The following is a 21,028-nucleotide window of genomic DNA, read 5'->3' as shown; positions in this document are numbered from 1 at the left end:
GTCTTTAGTAGAGAGTGTTGGACATAAGAAATATTCATGCATTCTAATATTGCCATTCTGATTTCATCTCAAAGTACTGCTGTGTTCTTGCAGTTTAATAATACATTGACAGAAACATCAAAAATTGCACACAGTATTTTCAACTAATGGTTCATAGCATATGAATATCTAATATTTATAGAGTAAGGCCATAATTCAGGAAAGTGGTTAAGCACATCTTAAAATTAAACACTTGCTTCAATGCTTTGCTGAATCAGAGCCTAATCTATGTTTTCAATAAACTCATTTGTTTCTTACAAATCACCTTATATTATGTATGGTAAAGACAGATTCATTTTTAGTTATTTTAAATATTTTTCTTTGTTTCTTCTTTTCATTCCCATTTTTCAAATTATTTCCTTTTAATTAATGTATATATTGTTCTTATGGTTTTATCATAGCATGGTTATTGTCTCATAGTTTAGGTTGTAACTAGTGTTCCACTGTCATTCTCTGGATTCTCATCTAATGTTTTAAAAAATAATCTTTTGGGCCTGAAAATTTCCATGATTCATTTTAAGCCAGAGGAGGATTTTTGTTTAAGACTGAACTAAATCAATGATACTGTTTTTGAATCATAGGATAAACTACAGTTAACAAGTTTTCACCTTTTAGTTATGGATATTAATTACCCCAAATGGCTTGTTTTAGAACTTGAAATTTTTGTACTTTTAGTTCTTAGTAACTTATGCAGAAGCTACTCTGAAAATTTTTAACTGAACTAATTTATGCATACACAGAGAAGATTCTTACAAATATTTGTTTTATTATTAGTGGTTTTAGCAACAAAATATGAATCATTAATTTACAATTGTTTTTATTATTATTATTTATGGACAGCCATAGTTGTGCTAGAAGCACATGCAAGAAGAACAGTCCCTGCCTTCAAGAATTTACAATCTAAATAGAAAAATAGTAATAGTTATCTAAATACTTATATGCCAATATGACTGATTAAATACGTAAAGGATATGAATCTATATTGACTAATTTCAATGCTGTCCAATCTTAAGTAAACTACTTAGGTATCAGTAAATCTGCACTGACTCTTTAAGTACATGGGTCTGCAAGTAATAGTCCTGGGGGAATTGTGCGCCACTGCACATGCACAGAATTCATGTCCCCTCCAGATTTCTTTACTTCCCCACAGAAAAATGACTTTCTGACAGGAAAGCAAAGGGAAAATGCAAGAGCAGTTACACACTACTCCCTAGCTGTGCAGGTATATTGTTTCAGGCACCCGGAGCAGCTGGCGGAGAGGTAAATCACTGTGGGGCTGGGGACACCACAGACAGTGGCTCCTACCCTGAGCTGGGATCAGCTGCTAGTCCTGGCTGGGTTGGAGAGGATGGGACTTCCTCTTCCCCTGCAAGGTTTGGCTGGGGCTGTGTCAGATCCACCCCCAGAAACCTCCCCCAGCTGCAGAAAGCTCAGCATCCTCCCCTGCTTCCTGCCCCCATCGCTCCTCAGCTCCCCAGCCCCCATGCATCTGGACCTCCCATACCCAGACACTCCTGCCAAACCTCATCCTGTACACCCAGAACCCCCCCTCCCCTCCTTCATACCTGAATCCCACCCCACTGAACCTCAACCCCTGCACCTGGAGCCCCCCTGCACCCAGACCCCCTGCCTCCGGGCCCCCACCCCTGCACCCAGACCACCCCCACTGAGCTCCTTGCATTCAAACCTCCACCCTGACAAGCTTCACCCCGCATCACCCTGAGCCCCCACATCCAGACCCCAACACCACTGACCTCCAACTAGCTGCACCCAGATCCCCACCAAGCCCCACTTCTCCAGCACCCAGACCTCCCTGCTGAGACCCCCACACCCAGACCCCTCTGCTGAGCCCCAACCTCTTTCACTTGGAAGCCCCTGCAGAGTCCCATCCCCCCTGCACCTGGAACTCCCCCCCATGAGCCTCTCTGCATCCAGATCCCCCCCCACTAAACTACCTGCACCCAGAATCCTCTCACCCCACACCTTGATCCCCCCACACTGAGCCCCTCCACATTTGGATCCTGCCTGGTTGAGCCTGCCTGCCCCACACTTGGTGCACCTGGCGCACACGGGCAAGGCCCCAGGGTGTTTCTGGGGCAGGCACAGGCCTTGTGTTGTGTCAGGGTCGGGTGCAATGTCACCACTGAGTCTGTGTCCCAGGTGTGGAGGGTGGGGAGGCTGCAGGGTGATCTCCCACCTTCATACACCCAGTGGCCTGTGCTCCCCACTGCCATTCTGGAGCCTCTGCATTTATTTATTAATAAAGCTTGCAGAATTTTGCAGAATTTTAAAATATTGTGCATAGAACTTTTAATTTTTTGGCACAGAATTCTTAATTTTTTGGCACAGGATGCCCTCAGGAATAAATTAAATGCAGAGCTGTTCCTACATGTTTCTGGTGATATGTAGGAATTGCTTGAGGGTTAAAGCTGTCTAACTCCTTATATCTGTATTAAGCAGTCCCACTGTGTATTAACCAGCCCAATCGCCCACATTAAGAACCCTGCAAAACAACCAGCTCCTTGTCCCAATACGTGCTCCCCTCATATTAATCAAAATAAAAATTCTTGTACTGCCCAAGAAGTGTCAAAAGATGAGGTGCTGAAACAAACTGCTAAATTAAGCAAGTCATACAGATTCTGAAGGAACATAAGCAAGAAGTAGTTAAGTATTATTATTTTGAGATATATTAATGTGATAATCTTAAAACCAGATGCGTATGCTCTTCATATAAATGATATAAACTGAATTATCTGTGTGTACATTATGTCTGTTATTATACTAATGTTTTTTTCAGTGATTTAACAATTGTGAGATGACTATTTTTTAAGACTATTTTTGGTGACTATTTTTGCGGTTGTATCTTAGAGCATTCACTCCAAACTCTCAGACAGAGACAAACACCTACAAGATCTCTATCAAGCATTCTTACAACTACAATACCCACCTGCTGAAGTGAAGAAACATTGACACAGCCAGAAGAGTACCCAGAAGTCACCTACTACAAGACAGGCCCAACAAAGAAAGTAACAGAACGCCACTAGCTGTCACCTTCAGCCCCCAACTAAAACCTCTCCAGCGCTTCATCAAGGATCTACAACCTATCCTGAAGGACAATCACTCACTCTCACAGATCTTGGGAGACAGGCCAGTCCTCGCTTACAGACAGACCCCCAACCTGAAGCAAATACTCACCAGCAACCACACAACAAAAACACTAACCCAGGAACCTATCCTTGCAACAAAGCCCGTTGCCAACTCTGTCCACATATCTATTCAGGGGACACCATCATAGGACCTAATCACATCAGCCACACTATCAGAGGTTTTGCAGCATGAGCTTTCGTGGGTGAACACCCACTTCTTCGGATGCAAGTGTTGCATCCGAAGAAGTGGGTATTCACCCACGAAAGCTCATGCTGCAAAACGTCTTAGTCTATAAGGTGCCACAGGATTCTTTGGTGCTTTTACAGAACCAGACTAACACGGCTACCCCTCTGATACTTATCAGAGGTTTGTTCACCTGCACATCTACCAATGTGATATATACCATCATGTGCCAGCAATGCCCCTCTGCCATGTACATTGGCCAAACCGGACAGTCTCTACGCAAAGACTAAATGGACACAAATCAGATGTCAAGAATTATAACATTCAAAAGCCAGTCTGAGAACACTTAAACCTCCCTGGTCACTCGATTACAGACCTCAAAGTCGCAATATTACAAGAACAAAAATTAAAAAACAGACTTCAGCGAGAAACTGCAGAATTGGAATTAATTTGCAAACTGGACACCATTAAATTAGGCTTAAATAAAGACTGCGAGTGGATGGGTCATTACACAAAGTAAAACCTATTTCCCCCCCTACTCTTACTCACACCTTCTTGTCAACCGTTGGAAATGGGCCATCCTGATTATCACTACAAACGTTTTTTTGTCCTGCTGATAATAGCCCACCTTAACTGATCACTCTCGTTTTAGTTAGTATGGCAACATCCATTTTTCCATGTCCTCTGTGTATATACATCTTCCTACTGTATTTTCCACTGCATGTATCCGATGAAGTGGGTTTTAGCCCACGAAAGCTTATGCTCAAATAAATTTGTTCGTCTCTAAGGTGCCACAAGTACTCCTCGTTCTTTTTGCTGATACAGACTAACACGGCAACCACAGTAAATCTGGAGTATCATAATGGTGGATTCATCTTATTAAATATAAAAATAAATATTTGCCCCCTAATATACCTGCCAGTGCCCTGTGGGTACATTATGTCTGTATGTTATTAAATTAATGTATTTTTTTCCAGGAGTGATTTAACAATGTGAAAAGAAAGACTATTTTTCATGACTTCTTTAGTTTTTTTCATCTATAAAATAAGGATAATACTTACACACCCACAATTAATATCTATAATGCTTTACAGTGCTATATCAATACTAAGTATTAAATATCAACATAAATATTTTATTGTATTTATTTTCTTTTAAATTCATAAAATCATTTTTCACACATTCTAGGCATATTCATACAGAGAATGGAGACTAAAAGCAAGATGTTCCTGGAATGATAAGACATGCAAGGATTTATATAAACCAGGTCAAAATCCTAGTTTCAATAAATAAGGCCAGGACATAGGAACTGCCAGGAAAATTCTGATATATCTGGGCAACTGGTCCACTTAAATCAGGACTCAAAACCATACGGTATCAATCTAAATCCTGCAAATTACTACATTCAGTCAGACCCTTGCATCTGCATGGAGCTTGTTGTAGGAGTGGGGCCTTGATGGCCGCATAATATCTCTTTCAGTTTGTTTCAAGACAGAGAATTCATTCAGCTGCTTTTTGCTGCACTATCTAAATTAGCACTATTAGTTCTGAAACATTAAGATCTACTGTACAAAAGTATTTAGAATACCAACTTTGTAATTGTAATCAGTACAGCTATAATGGATTTTTATTTGAGAGCATGCAATTTTTTATTTTTAAAGAAAAACCACATACCACAAGTTCACAGCTTGCATTCTACATACATTTACTACAGTTTGAGAACTGCTGATCTTAAACTTTTGTCTAGTGTCTATTGGAAAGTATTTTAATATTTATTATTATATTATTCCCAAATAATGTTATATTAAACTAGTGATTTTATTTTTATCTCAGTGATGTGTTGCCAATATTTTAAAAGAAGCTGCCACAAAAATGTCACCTTTATCATTTGATAAACCCATGTGTGTAGTGCCAAGGGTATGTTGGCTTGCCAACAGGAGAGATCAGAGATTGGTGCTTGGTAAAGAAACATATTAAGATTATTAAAATAACTGCATTTAAAACAATAAGTGCAGCTGCTGGAAATATTTATACTTGGTTCCAGAACACACCGCAGTGTAGTACATTCATAGTATACTACAGTATCCAACATGTAATTTCAAAAGAAGGATGAGGCCATGATTTTTGACCATAGTGAAATTTCCTGAAAATAATGGCCATCTGATGCAACCTGGCCCAGTTCTAAACCAAAAAACAAACAAACAAGGTATTTAAAAGTATTTTTATACTTATACAATTAGGGAAAAGTCTCCTCTGGCAGGGATGACTGGCTAGTTTCCCGAGAGGGGATGAACTCTATCAGAGACAATTAAATCAGCCCCACCTTCCCTTCAGTTTGGTGGTAAAATTTAACAATGGGCTCTTGGAAGCCCTAAAGTGCGCTCTCTAGTTTATTAAAACTTCCACCTAATATTTAAAGTCTGCATTTATTATCTGCTTCAACACACTAGAACTTTGGGGAACTTCACTTCCAGCAAATCTCAGCTCCCTCATACAATATGTTAGTGGTATTGGATAATACACTCAGGGACAGAGAGAAGCGGTAGTTGTATGGGGTAGGGATTCTGGGGGGCCATTGAGAATGAGAGGAGGGGTTGGGTGGGGCGGCAAGGGGCAGTCAGGGGACAGGGAAGGGGGGGATGGGTCAGGGGTCTCGGAGTGTGTGTGTTAAGGAACATGAGGGGTTGGATGGGGCACGACCACCCCCCACGGAGGGGGGGGAAGGAGGGAACCCGTTGTTAAAATTTTGGAGGGAGGAGGGAACCCGTTGTTAAAAATTTGGCAGCTCATCACTGGATAATACGCTTAAATTAAGCTCTTGCTTATTCATTCTAATTAAGAAAATTGTTCACAGGGTTCCGGATAGTTAGGAAGGAGTCCATCCTATTATTTTGGATGATGTACAGTGTCTTAAATTATAAATCACAAGAATGGAATTAATCTAATGATCTACATGTGAGAGAAGTTCTTCCATTGCTGAATAACAATTTCCTGTGTGGCTGTTTTAGGGTGCCCACAAGAAGTATATAGATGAACATTTTAAAAGCACATCTTTGCAAGTTTGCTCTGTACCCTTGTATGTAACAATTATACACCACAACCTGGATTTTCAGCATGGTTAATTTTTATAGGTGTCCCTATTGGTTTGTGAACAAACAGAATTGAGGATTAGCTAGTGGAGGCTACTCTTAACTTGACCCTAGATCTTGTTCTGCTGTAGGAGATGGTCTACTTCCCGAAAGTTTTGTAGTCTTCATAATAGTTGAGCCTAATTGATGTAATTTGTTTATAAATAATGAATTCTAGATTATTTTTGTTCTGTTTTTTAATCTGAGATTAGTGCCTCTGGTAGAATAGCTAGATTATTAAAGAATAATTTTGCCTATATAAAAGAGCCAGACTCTGCCACTCTTACTCACACTGAGTAGTATCTTATTCTGCAAGTAGCTCCACTGAGATAAAAGGAGCTACTTCTCAGAGTAAAATAGCATAAGGAACATTGGAAAAAAAATTGGTCTAAATTTAATAGCAGCCTGTTGGTACTATCAGGGCTGGATTATGTTTGATGGGGACTTGGGGCAGTTTATAATTTTGGGGTCCCCTGTTTGCATACTCCATTCCTTCTCTTTACTGCTTTACCACCACCCAGATCTGAGGCCAAATACTTTATTGTGAAGTTACCTTGATTATTTCAGCTATAGTTTTTAAATGTGATATATCAATTGTAAAGATGAATGAAAGTTAAAATGAACAAAACCATGTTAATTTTGGCACATAACCGTAGTAATACACATAGGGATGCTATGACTTCAGTTACTTATATCAGTGGTTTTCAATTCCATTTTCTGGTAGGCTAGATAAGGCACTGTCCCAATCTTGGCAGGACAAAGGGTTTTTCAGGTGTCTGCGCTCTAGTAAATCTGCCACCAGCCAGAGATTAACCTTCCAAGAGTTTTGTGCTGGATTGCATTTATTAATCTTAATATAAAAGGTGAAGTGTGCTGGTAGACAATATTCCAATGAAATCTTGCACACAAATAATTATACAAATATACTGTAATAGAGTGGAGCCGACCTGAGTTGCAGGGCTCTTTCTACTCCTTCTGTCCCACTCCCACTGTGTGTGGATAGGACAACTAGGACCCTACACCTGTATTAAGTTAATAAAGTTGCAGCTTACCTCTTAAATCTATCCCTGGGTTTGTCCCCATTCACCTACATGTCCTGATCACAATGGTGTATTTAGCTGCATATAATAGAAGAACTATGGCTTTTATTTGATTATTATCCACTGCTGCATCTTCCCAAAACCCAACAAGCATATTAAGGGATGGATATTAAGGTTATCCACTTTTGTATCTCTCACAAGAAACAAGACCAGAATATGGTCTGGCATTGTCCAGAGAACACTTGGGGAAATAATTTGTAAGGATTAATATGGATCTCAGGGTGTCTATAGATTGGGTGTCTGGCAGTCAAATCCTTTCACACTTTCTGTGGAAAAGGACACAGCTCCCAATAAAGCAATCTGGGGAAAGAGTGATTTTTGGACTAGGATTTCAATGTGAATTTTGCCATTGACTTCAACAGAGACAGAATTTCACCCTAATTGAGGGGAACTAGGTCATTATAAAAGTAACCTATTCTCCTTTCATAGGTTTTCCATACACACCAATGATCTGATCACTACTTTGTACTTTTAAAAGCTAATGTTATATTTATCAAAGTTACATTAAATGCAAAAATGTTTTCCTGTTAATATTTCCATTGACCCAAAGAAAAAACAAAAACAAAAACAAAAACACAGCAACTAGCTTCTTCCCACAACAGAATATGTATTCGGTAAGCCTCCAGGGACACAATTTTGGCCTCATTTACAATCATTCATCTGCATTGACTTCACACAAGGGCCTACTCTGACCCGACCATGTAAAAAAGGACAGAGAATAGGGCTGTTGGTTTATTTCTGTTAGACTTCATCTAAAAGTAATTCTGAGCTTATTGTTTAAAGCTTCTTCCAATTCCATATGCAGCCACTGTCAGGTAGTTGGATTTGGCTGCCAAAAAATGACTCATTGTTATGCTATCTGATAATATGGTTCCAAACTGGGGAGTGGTGTACTGCCTGAGGTTCTTTGGCATTACAAATATTTTTGTTTTGTTCTAGGAGTTCCCTCCCTCCCATTCTAGACTGGCTATAAATGTATCCTGCTGAGAAAACAAGGAACGTGGGACAAAATAGCCACTTGAAAAAGAAGTAATACACACCAGGGAGCCAATTCCTTTTTGTTGTACCTATTCTGCCAAATCCATCCTATGATATTCTTTTCAAAGTTTTGAATTCTTTATGGCAGTGGTTGTTATCAATGAGAATTTCAAAAACAGAAAGATTAAAGGAAACTGCATACTTTTCCTTGCTCTGAAGGCAAGGAAAAAGGTGATCTTTCCCTCCTCCCCCTCACAATAACCTTGGAGCCCCCTTTTGAACCCCCATTTTGAGAAACACTGATATAGCTCTAGCTTATCGTTTAAAGTGGGGTCAGACAACAACTCCAGGGAGTGCTCCTGTTATGGGTCAGTGATTAACACAATAAATGTTGTCAAAAAGCTACCAGACATCCATTTCTCTGTCTCCTAGTATGATTATTAATGTGAAATTGTTAAGAAAACATTGCTAATCATCTCTCTTGCCATACAAAAGAAGGTTAAATCATACCTTACTGAGAAAATGCCACTGGAGGGCAAAAGTTAGGCAGAAAGCCACTGAATTTCTGCTTTAACCCCTGTTGGAGATGAGATTTGCTTTCCCACTTAGTGAGTGGGGAATACTGACTTCCAAACCCAAAGATGCCCCAAGATCCAGAGGGAATGTCTAGTAATCTCACAGCATGCGGGAAGGGCTGAGTATTGGTGCAGAAGTCCAATGTCTCTGTTACCCCAGCACAAATACCTGTGACCCCAGGAAACACTACAGAAGGGGAGTGGCTGGATCATACTGACAGGTCCTTCAAAAGCAAAGTGCCTCAAACATGTAGAGGTCATATGGATGGGGTTTCTATTTTGCCATCTGCCTTGGTCAGACAGCCTACTCTGTACTGTCAAATCCTCTGTGGGGCATTGGAAGCTTGGTCCAGACACGACTGGAGAGTCTGTGAAGAGAGTGGCTGCCACAAAGCAGAGTGGCTGTGGCCTCTGTAGATACTTCAATATCTACAGGCCTGGAAGTCCATGCCATTATATAGGTAGTCAAACCCAGCACTTCCATCCGCATCATTCAACAGAAACTCAGCAATTTTTTTGGTCCAACTTGAACCATCCTTCAGCTTTTTTACATAGAAAAGCATGATTTATCCTGAAGACTAAGTCTTCTTGAGCCCAGTCCTGAAGATAAACAACATACAGTGGAGATTTACTGTATCTAGTGTTCTTTCATCACCAGACTAAGTAGCATTCTACTCCTTACTATAACTGAATTTTACAAGCTCTTTTCCCCTATACTTATTGATGACCATGTATAATTTATCTGTTGCTATAGTCTCTTTTCATCACACTACATTATTTCACCAGAATATATTTGTTGGCCTTGCTAAATATATCTTTGTATGTGAAGGAGGTAAATGAAAGAAGCAGTGTTGATATTTTAGGAGGGGGCTCAGGTGTGCCTGAACAATTTAGCTGAAAAACATAAGTAATCTTCAATAGTAGCAAGGAAATACAACTAATTAATACCGTATCTTCCATTTGCATCTGTTAGACTAAGCTCAAATTCTGTAACTGTTGCCAAATCACACCAGTAATTTCCCCACTGTTAGGTCTTCAGGATTTCCCCTACTTAATGGATTTTTCTTCTTTTCCGCCTCCAGCTACCTACTACTACAACAAAACCTGTACAAGAGACCCTTCCTTACTAGGCAATCTCCAAAGAGAATATCCCAAAGTAACTGGGCAATAGCACATGGGATGATTAGCAACCCACTTGCCAGAGGCTTAAGAAATGAAATATGCAACTCGATAGATACTATATGAAATGATTCATTAGGCTGTTGAATTGTGATCCATACATCACCTGTATAACACCTGTAGAGCTATATCTCTTAGCTAATATTTTCTGTTAATTAAATATCAAGGAAAAATGAAAAAAAAGTTTAATTCCAGTAAATAACTGTCCTATATATTTAGCATGAAACTGCTCCAATCTGCTCTGCACACCAGTGATACTGGAAATGTTCATCTGTGGTTTTGTGTGCAGCTGTAAAGTCCTTTCTTCAGTAGAAGATAGCTCAAGAAGGGATGGAAAGTAAAAGAAAAAACTATGCACCCTTGGGGAGTTGGATACAAAAGGAAATAGGCAATGGACAGCAGAAGTGGTATTGTTGAACAGAAACCCTTCAAGTAACTACGGTATTTTGGGCACATTTCACACCAGTAACAGGCCATAAAATAATTCCTAGTGCTTTTTTTTTTTTTTTTTTTTTTTTTTTTTTTAAGAAAAAACATCCGATCTTGATTTTAAAATTGTCAGTGATGGAGAATTTACCACAGCCCTTGGTAAACTGTACCAACAGTTAATTATGCTCACTATCCAGAACAGTTACTTCAGTGAATAGATAGAAACCAACGTCTAGATAGATCCTGAGATCTAGTCTACACTAGTCTGTTATTTTGGAATTAGCTGAGTTAATTTGGAAAAAAAAATTCCTTCCACCGAACCACACCATTTTTTTCAATTTAAAGGGCTCTTTAATCTGATTTCTGTACTCGATCTCGGCAAGTGGAGTAAATCAAGATCGCAATCCCAGGTTAAAGGTATTGTGGATGCAATTCAACGTTATTGGCCTCTGAGAGCTATCCCAGAATGCTCCCTTGTGACTGCTCTGGACAACACTCAACTCTGATGCACTAGCCAGGTGGGTGGGAAAAGCCCTGAATTTCATTTCCTATTTGGTCACCATCAGCACAGGTGACCATGCAGAGTCCACTATCACAAGAGATCATGCAGTCCCGGATTCGCAGACGAGCTCCAGCATGGTCCAAACGAGTGGTACTGTCTCTCATTGCATGTTGGGGAGACGAGTCTGTTATGGCAGAACTAGGTTAAAAAAAAAAAAAGGAATGCCAATACGTACACTAAAGTCTCCAGGGCCATGACAGAAAGAAGCTACTCCAGGGAGACAGAGCAGTGTCGTACAAAAATCAAGGAACTCAGGCAAGCATACCAAATAGCCAGGGAGGCAAATGGGCGCTCTGGGTCACAGCCCCATACATTCGGCTTTTACCGTGAGCTCCATGCAATTATGGGGGGGGAGGTTGACACCACCATTACCCCACCACTGTCCGTGGACACCTGCAAGGGGGCAGTTGCACGGAGCAAGAGTCATTGGAGGACGAAGGAGGAGGACGATGACAGTGCACAGACAGCAAGTGGGGAATCCATTTCCCACCCCTAGCCAGGAACTATTCTTAATGCTGGAGCCAATAGCCTCCCCTAACTCCGAAGGTGGGCTCCCAGACCATGACTCTGGAGAAGGTACTTCTGGTGAGTGAGAGCCTGATCAGAGCCACATGGTGAGGGACGGGGGGGGGGGGGGAACCCAGCCACGGTGGGCTGTTCACATTTAGGTTAAAGGGCTCATCCCTGCGGTGGGTGGAGGGGGGAAGAGAGAGAGAGAGAGAGAGAGAGAGAGAGAGAGTGTGAGTGTGAGTGTGTCTCTCATCCCAGAGAGCCCACAGGCCCTCCTTTTATATGGCAAACCCACCAGGCATTGCTTGCTAGGGGAAAGAGGGCCCAGCAGTTTGAAAGCATCAAAATGAATATAGAAGGAGCAGAACCCCGCATGCCCCTAGGCTGCCTGCAACCTGAATTCTGTTGCCCGGCCGTGTGTGATGGCTTACTCTCACCAAAGTGTCCCCTTTGTTCCCTGAAATTTATCTTTTAAAATACTACCCTTCCTTTTTCCTCCTTCTGCAGGTGCAAATGTTTCAACACAGCCCCTATCTACTCCATCCCAGAGGCTGGTCCAGATTAGAAGACAGAAAAAAAAAATTGAACTCAGGACAACATGTTCACCAAGCTCATGCAGTCCTCCTGCACTGATAGGGCCCAGCTGAATGTGTGGAGACAAACAATTGCAGAGTCCCATAAAGCATTACAGGAACATGGAGAGGAGGGATAGGCGTGATGAGAGCAGGCAGGACGCTATGGTCAAGATCATGATGGAGCAAACTGACATGCTCTGCTGTATGGTGGATCTAATGCGAGAAAGGCAGCAAGACCACAGACTTCCGCTGCAGCCCCTGTATAACCACCCTACCTCCTCCCCAAGTTCCATAGCCTCCTCACCCAGACGCCCAAGAACACAAGGGGGGGAGGCTACAGGAACCCTCACACTCAACCCCAAAGGATCACCCAAGCAGCAGCAAGTTGGCATATGCGAACTTTTGATTTGGTTTCTGGACTTGTCCTTCCCTCCTCCACCACCCCCCTAACCCAATATGCCCCCCTCGTGGTCTACCTTCTGATTTCTCTCAATGTGTTGTGTAACAAATAAAGAACAGTTTTTAAACAATTTTGACACACACACTATATATATGGCAGGTAACTTCAAGAGAACACACAACTGTCACACTGTACCCTGGCCAGTCATGAAAATGGCTTTCAAAGCTTCTCTGATGCGCAGTGCGCCCTGCTGCACTCTTCTAATCGCCCTGTTGTCTGTTCACCTGGTGAAATTGGCAGCCAGGTGAGTTGCCTCAACCTCCCACCCCACCATAAATGTGTCCCCCTTACTCTCACAGATATTGTGGAGCACACAACAATCAGCAATTACAATTGGAATATTGGTTGTGCTGAGATCTAACCGAGTCAGTAAAACTGCACCAGCGCGCTTTCAAACGTCCAAAAGCACATTCTACCACCATTCTGCACTTGCTCAGCCTATAGTTGAACTGCTCCTTACTACTGTCCAGGGTGCCTGTGTACAGCTTCACGAGCCATGGCATTAAGAGGTAGGCTGAGTCCCCGAGGATAACTACAAGCATTTCAACATCCCCAACAGTAATTTTCTGGTCTGGGAAGTAAGTCCATTCCTCCAGCTGTTCAGACAGACCAAAGTTCCTGAAGATGCAAGCATCATGCACCTTTCCCGGCCATCCCACATTGATGTCGGTGAAATGTCCCTTGTGATCCACCATTGCTTGCAGCACCATGGAAAAGTACCCCTTGCAGTTTATGTACTGGCCGCCCCGGTGTGCTGGGGCCAAGATAGGGATATGCGTGCTATCTATCGACCCGCCGCAGTTAGGGAATCCCAGCGCATTAAAGCCATCCACAATGGGCTGCACATTTTCCAGAGTCACTACCCTTGATAGCAGCTGGTCAACGATTGTGTTGGCTACTTGTATGACAGCAACTCCAATAGTAGATTTGCCCACTCTAAACTGATTCCCGACTGACTGGTAGCTGTTGGGCGTTGCAAGCTTCCACAGTGCTATGGCCACACGCTTCTCAACTGTGAGGGCTGCTCTTGTTTTGGTGTCTTTGCACTTCAGGGCAGGGGACAGCAAGTCAAAGTCCCATGGAAGTGGCCCTACGCATACGAAAGTTTCGCAGCCACTGGGAATCATCCCAGACCTGCAACACTACGCGGTCCCACCTGTCTGTGCTTGTTTCCCAGGCCCAGAATCAGTGTTCCACGGCATGAACCTGGCCCAATACCACCATGATCTCCCAATTGCCACATGCCATGCTTCTAGGAATGTCTGTGTCCATGTCCTCATCAGGATAGCAATCGCACTGTTGTCACTTCCTCGCCCGGTTTTGCAGGTCTGCTAGATAATACGCGAGGTATTTACAATGGTCAAAACTGTAGCGGAGATCTGAGTGGGCTCTATGCTTGCCGCGCATTGGCGCCTGCACAGATAATCCTGGAAAAAGGGCGCGAAATGTAGGAAAGCTGTTCAGTTCAAGATGGCCGATAAAAAGTGGTAAATGGTTGTCTTCTGTAGCTTTCACAGAGTCAGGAAGCTCGTTAGAGCTGCAAGAATGGGAGAGCAGAGTTTGCGGCCGAAGTTCACAATGGCCCCTAAATGGATGGGAATTGTTGTCTGTAGCTTCCACGGGAGCCCAGGGCAGACATGGAAAAATTAGCTAGCAATGCAAGAGCAGGAGAGCAGAGTTTGCGGCAGAAGCTGTGCTGCTTGGTTCACAGTAGCTGAAAAAAGGCGGAAAATGGTTAGATAAAAAAAGAGTAGATAGAAAGACGAGAGGACACGCAAGGTGGATTCATAGTACCAAGAGACAGGTGGTGCACTGTACTGCACCGTCTGCTGGTAGTATGGCATCTGCCGTAGCTTTCATGGAGGAAGGAATGGTATCCCTAGCCTCTGTTTATCAGAGGATGGAGATGGATGGCAGGAGAGAGAGATCACTTGATCATTGCCTGTTAGGTTCATTCCTTCTGGGGCACCTGGCATTGGCCGCTGTCGGTAGACAGGATACTGGGCTAGATGGACCTTTGGTCTGACCCAGTACGGCCGTTCTTATGTTATATTTTTATGAGGAGCGAGTGATGGCACACACCCAGAAACACCCGCGAGAATGTTTTTGCCCCATCATGCACCGGGAGCTTAACCCACAATTCCAATGGGCGGTGAGGACTGTGAGAATGGTGGGATAGCTTCCCACAGTGCACCACTCCAACATTCGATGCTAGCCTCAGTACTGTGGACGCACTCCGCTGAATTCACGTGCTTTAGTGGGGACAGACAACACCGAATGTATAAAAATCACTTCTGAAAATTTTAATAGAATAAGTTCAAATTAATTTCATACTGTAGACGTACCCTGAGAGGTCCTTTATTGGCTTCTCTTGGGAAGAAGTTTTACTCCAGAAAATTCAGGAAAGCCTCTTGTTTTCCAGCAATTCCACTGGGCTATTCCATGGGTGGTGGGTATCATAGGCAAGGGGAGGCTGTGCCTCTCCAAACAGTTGTGTCCTTTAATTTGTAGAACAAAAAAAAGTATTTTTTTTAAATATAGCACTTTACATTTGGAAAGATTAAGTGGTCCACCAAGACCTTCAGCAATTTTAAGGTGGTCCATAAAAAAAAGTTTGAGAACCACTATTTTAGCTTATGCATACCCTATAAACCATGTTTTCTAATCTCAATAATTTTGGGGGTTCTTCTCTGAACCCTCTCCGATTTATCACCATCCTTCTTGAGTTGGGGGCACCAGAACTGGACACAGTATTCCAGCTGTGGTCACACCAGTGCCAAATAAGTTATTTTCTCTCTATCTATTCCTACTCATGATTCTCTTGTTTATGCATCAGCTCTTTTGGTCCCAGTATCACACTGCAAGCTCATGTTCAGCTGATTATCCACCACAACCCTCAAATCTTTTTCAGAGTTACCGCTTTCCCAGGATAGTCCTTCATCCTGTAAGTATGGCCTACATTCTTTGTTCTGAGATGTATACACTTACATTTAACTGTATTAAAACCGCATACCTGATGTATGAGGTTTTGGCTGACAGGTGGTGCAGAACCATCTTACTCTTCTTGTTCCTAATCATATAGGAGTCAATACTTCTTCTGTCATACATTCCTTTACATTGCCTAATATGGCAAGGAGGAATTTCAGCCTAGAAAAATTGAACAATATCCTGTTTTCAATTACATCAAACACTTATTGATGCTATGGACTCAGTCCTGCTCCCATTAAAATAGCAATTTTCCCAATGATTAATGGAAGCAGCATTGAACCCTTAACTTTTGTATAAATTTTAACATTAACTATACCCAACCTGTTATAATGCACTTAGAAAGTCAAATCTCCTTCACTTCAGGATTACTAAGAAAGAATAAGATACTACTTTTAACACTGGTAAATTTTTCTTACAAGCAAGCAAACTCATTGCATTTTATTTTTGCTCCTCATGTAAAACCATTGTCTCCAACTTCAGCGTCATTTCTTTGAGTATGCATTTTTTCCATTTTAGAATTATCATATTCCATATTTATAGCTTTTATTTGTGCCACAGGTGCTGCTTTGGTATTTTCATTTTGTTTTAGTACTGAGGGAAGGTGTTATTTTGGTGGACTCCATAATAGGAAGCTCAAATTGTCTGATCAATTTTTGCTGGAAACAGGGTGTAAAAATCACTTTATTTTCCCTGGAGTTGTTTCCTGCCATTTTGTTGATTTAATTCTTTGACTTCTTCTATTTTCTGAATTTTACATTGCTGAATCAATAGCAAAAGATAGAAGAGAGCCTCTAAGCTCACAAGAATCCAGCTGCCATCATAGAAGGTCCATGTGTAGCTCTATCACTGAGGTAATTGAAAGCTTTACCCTGCCAAAATTTTCCTCTTAATAAGTAGAATGTACCATAAAGAAGCCACTGAATGCACAAAGTTATAAGGAGTGAAGGCTTGATCCTGTTCTCAATGAAGTAAATTGGCAAAACCCCCTTGAGTTCAATGCAAGCATGACTGAATCTTAATGAGTTGGCCAGCTTTTCATATGCCTTCAATGTGAGATAAAGGCCTGGATATCTTTTTAGCCCGGATAGAGAGATTATAAAATTCATTTAATCCTACAGTTTATAGAATGAAGTTATTTGTTCCCCCATCAAATCCTTTCCTCAGTCAATGAATTCACTGGCTCAAAATGCTTACTTACATATTAGGGAAGCTCATGCCACCCATATGTTTATTTAAAAATCCTTTTTGATGCTTATCTGAGCCAATCTGATATCTTTTAAAAGTAATGGGGAGATACATTTTAATAAAATTGCATCAGAAAAAAGATGAGGCAATTAGTATGTTGCATCTATCCAACATTTACATATGTAACTTTACTCATAATCCCCTTGAGCCCACAAGCACAGACACAGCAGCATTGAACCCATGGTGTGTACATTAAGGGCCCAGTTTTGCACTTGTCACAATTTAGCAAAGCATTTCAGCACATGCTTATCTTCAAGTATGTGAGTAAAGTTAAACATGTGTTTAAGTGCTTCTCTAGATTGAGGTCCTAGAGCTATTTGGAGGTGCATTTTCATAGTATTAAACAAAAAAATAAATGTTATTGAGGTCAAGTAAAAAGTGCATACTAAAGCAGTTAATTCTCTGTGAATACCATTCCTGAACATGCTTTTAAAAATGGGCAAATGTCAAAGGGCATATCTGCCCTTTAGCACTCCTGTCTGGGTAAATGTGGCTCTGCGGAGAGCACAGTTTCCCTTTCACTCAGAGCCCCTTAAGAAGTCCACACAGGACAGATATTCAAAACATTCCTCCGTCTAGAGTGCAGTTTAAGCCCTGCAGAAAGTTTTCAAATTTACAGAATTTCCATCCCAGTTTCAGCTGGCCTAGGCCCAGCCCTGCCCTGCCCCAACAAGTTTGTTGGTTTTTTTACTTTGTCCTAGACCCAAGCTGCACACAACCCCACCTCCCTGAGAATCTTTCTCCCTGCTCTCCCAGTACCTCTTACCTAGAGTTTAGCCTACTCCATTGGCCTGCCCTCTGCTGACTCAAGACTCAGTGGAAGCCTTCTTACTCTCTGCAAATATCTGCCAGCAACTAGTTACAGCTGTCTCTCCCTTTATAAGGCCTGGGTGTCTTCCTTTAAGCCCTAGTGGGCAGACAGTAATCAGTCCAGGTGTACTAGATCCCATTCCCTTTTAAAAGGACCAGTCATCCCGTAACAGCAGAAAATAACATGTATTTAGGGGATGAACTACAGACTTGCTCCATTCCATAGAACATCCTGATATTAAAAGGTTCACAGGAGAGAAAAGATCATACTTAGGCCTTGGCTACACTTGCAAATTTGCAGCGCTGCAGCAGGGTGTGAAAACACACCCTCTCCAGCGCTGCAAATTGCGGCGCTGCAAAGCGCCAGTGTGGTCAAAGCCCCACACGTTATTCCCCACAGGGAGGTGGAGTACGGACAGCGCTGGGAGAGCTCTCTCCCAGCGCTGGCACTTTGACTACACTTAGCGCTTCATGTAGCCAAAGCCTTAAACTTGCTTCTCAGTCTGACAGAAAAAATGAGGCTATTAGAATATAAACATAGCTTTAACTGTTTTATTCTCACAGTGAAAGCCTTTTATGGCTGGGTCAAATTGGACAGATGTTATAAGGCTAAAATAAAAGATGGTAATTAGGAGTCTTCCCTAATTAGGCTACAGATGCACTGTGACTTTCAGTCAAAATGTAATAAAAATGTTAATTCAAATATCCCCGTAGCAATCCTTTGTGCTATTGCAGCCTCTTTTTGTGTGTGGTTTTATTATATGAGCTGACTCAATGAAAAACTATCAGGAGCTTTGCACCAAGTAGTGTTCTGTTCAGAACTCTCAGGCTTATAGGCTTCACAACTGAATCCCAACTGTGCCAGCTAAGTTATTATGGCTATCTCCAACATCCTGTAATTGGTCTTAATTAGATAAGATCATCATTAACTTATTTACCTCAGAGGGATGTTGTGAAGTTTAATGCATTAATATTGGTAAAACAATTTAAAATTCTTGGTACATATAGTTTTCCTTTTGTCCAAGTACTATTATTTTTTCTCAAATTGCCCTGTCCATATTTCACTCTTCACATATTGTATATTTTTTTTAGCAAATTAACTATCTGAAAAGGTGCCAGACTGATTGTTCTAGACACTGCAATCCTCTATTAATCCACAGAACAGGCCCAGTCTAGCCAGCAGGGGTGTAAATCCTACCATTTTGCTTCAACCTGGACTTGGAGGTACTAGGGGTGAGAGTCTCCATGTCCATTCACTCCTTGGTCTCACAGGGCTGAGTCAGGAATTCTTGAATTCTAAATCTGGCTCTGCAAAGAACCTGTGTAACCTTAGGTAAGTCACTTCACCTCTCAGCTTCAGTTTCCCATTATGTAAAAAAGAGATGATAACCCAAGGGTGTTGTGATGGTTCTGTTCTGTTCTGTTGGGCATAATCCCACAAAATGGGAGTGTTCAGTGGGGACTCTTTTCTCCCTTCAAATACAGTTTCCGCCTACTCAAGGAAATCAGAAATTGGATGGGAGGAAGCCCCACTGGACATTCCAGTTTAGTGGAAATATGCCTACAACAGAACAGTAATAAAGAGAATGCTCCTCTATCCCCATTCCTCATTGTGGCTCACTTCCAGAACAATCAGTCAGGGAACTATAATGTCTGGCTGTGGAGTTTTCGGAATTCTTCCCTGGATGATTTGAGAACCTGACTCAAACATTTGGAAATTGGGGAACGGTAGCGGGGTGGTCACCTGCTCCTGCCCTGAGGGGTATAAAGACATCCCTGGGAGAGGGCTGTTGCAGGGGGAAGCAGCTGCAGCTGGCCCTATATAAGAGATTTCCTCCAGCTTCAAGGGGAGAAGGACCTAGCTGCCTAGGAGCTGAGGGTGCAGACAGCAGAGCAGGACTGGGGAAAGGCAAGAGGAGCTGGGGAGCTCCTGCCTGGCAACTCCCCATGCTATAGGCCTTGTACAAGGCCAAACCAGGTACTGAGGTTGCGGAGGCTACAGTCCAGGGGTTAGGCAAAGGCAGCAGCTCCAATCCCACACACCCCCTTGCCAATTATGAATGGCTTGTACACTGCAGTCTGCCCCAGTGAGTGGGGGCTAGATGGAGACTGGCAGTAGCCATAGATTGAGGTGGGGATAGAGGGTTGGGGATTCCCTGGGGAGGGGAGACCCAGATCTGTGGGGGTACTGCCAGGGGGCAGCACTCAAGGTAAAGGAGACTGGGGTCCAGGAGGGACACAGGGGCCAGCAATGGTGGGACACTGGCTAGCAGAGGGTGCTCAAGGCTGGAAAAGCTAATTCCTTGGACAACCAGCAGGAGGTGCTGTGCTGGTGAGTCACTGCACTGCTACAGGAACTCACTGAGTATCAGCATACTTCTTAAGAGCTCTGGAAGGGAAGAGCTGTAGACTGCCTAACCCACAGTTCCCTGCCCAAGATGGGTGATATGTGAATGCTCCACCTTTGCAGAGACTAACCCCTGGCCCCAACCCTTCTGCCTGAGACCCTGCTCCTTCTGGAGCCCTGAGCCCCCAAGCCTCCCACCGTGGCCAAAGGAGCCCTGGCCAAGCCACCATGAGCACTGGCCACCCACCCTGAGTCGCTGGCTGGCCTGACCCCTGGACAGCATCCGAGTCTGGCCTAGAGCAACAGGAAACCAAAGGATTCCAGACAGTTGAGATGGGCACCATCTTGGCAGGGGTGTGTGTGGGTGTGAGCTTTGGTGGAAAGAAAGAAAACTGTGTTACCCTGATGGTGTGAGAGTCCAGGGAAAAAGGACTTTAATGGACATTGCTAGACTGAGACTGGTAGTGAACTCTTTAGATTTAGGCTTGAGTATGGGAGTATTGAGGCCCGAGGGAAGGTGAAGGCTGAGAAGCAGCATACTCCACCAGGCTGGGAGTCCAGGCTGAGCAGCCACTGATCTGCACACCCCACCAGGCTAGTACATCTCCTCTTTATGTGCACCACTAGTGGGATTAGAAGCCTTGGGTGGTGATAGCAGGGAAAGGGTAAAGGTTTTGGGCACCTCTGAAGGTGGGGGGGAAGGAATTTTGTTTTTATTTAACAGTTTTGCTGTTGAATTCCCTTAAGTCCCTCATCCCTTTCAGACAATTGGT

Source organism: Mauremys mutica, chromosome 3 (genome assembly GCF_020497125.1).
Source record: "Mauremys mutica isolate MM-2020 ecotype Southern chromosome 3, ASM2049712v1, whole genome shotgun sequence".
Lineage (NCBI taxonomy): Eukaryota > Metazoa > Chordata > Testudines > Geoemydidae > Mauremys > Mauremys mutica.
Note: the sequence above shows the minus strand (reverse complement) of the source record.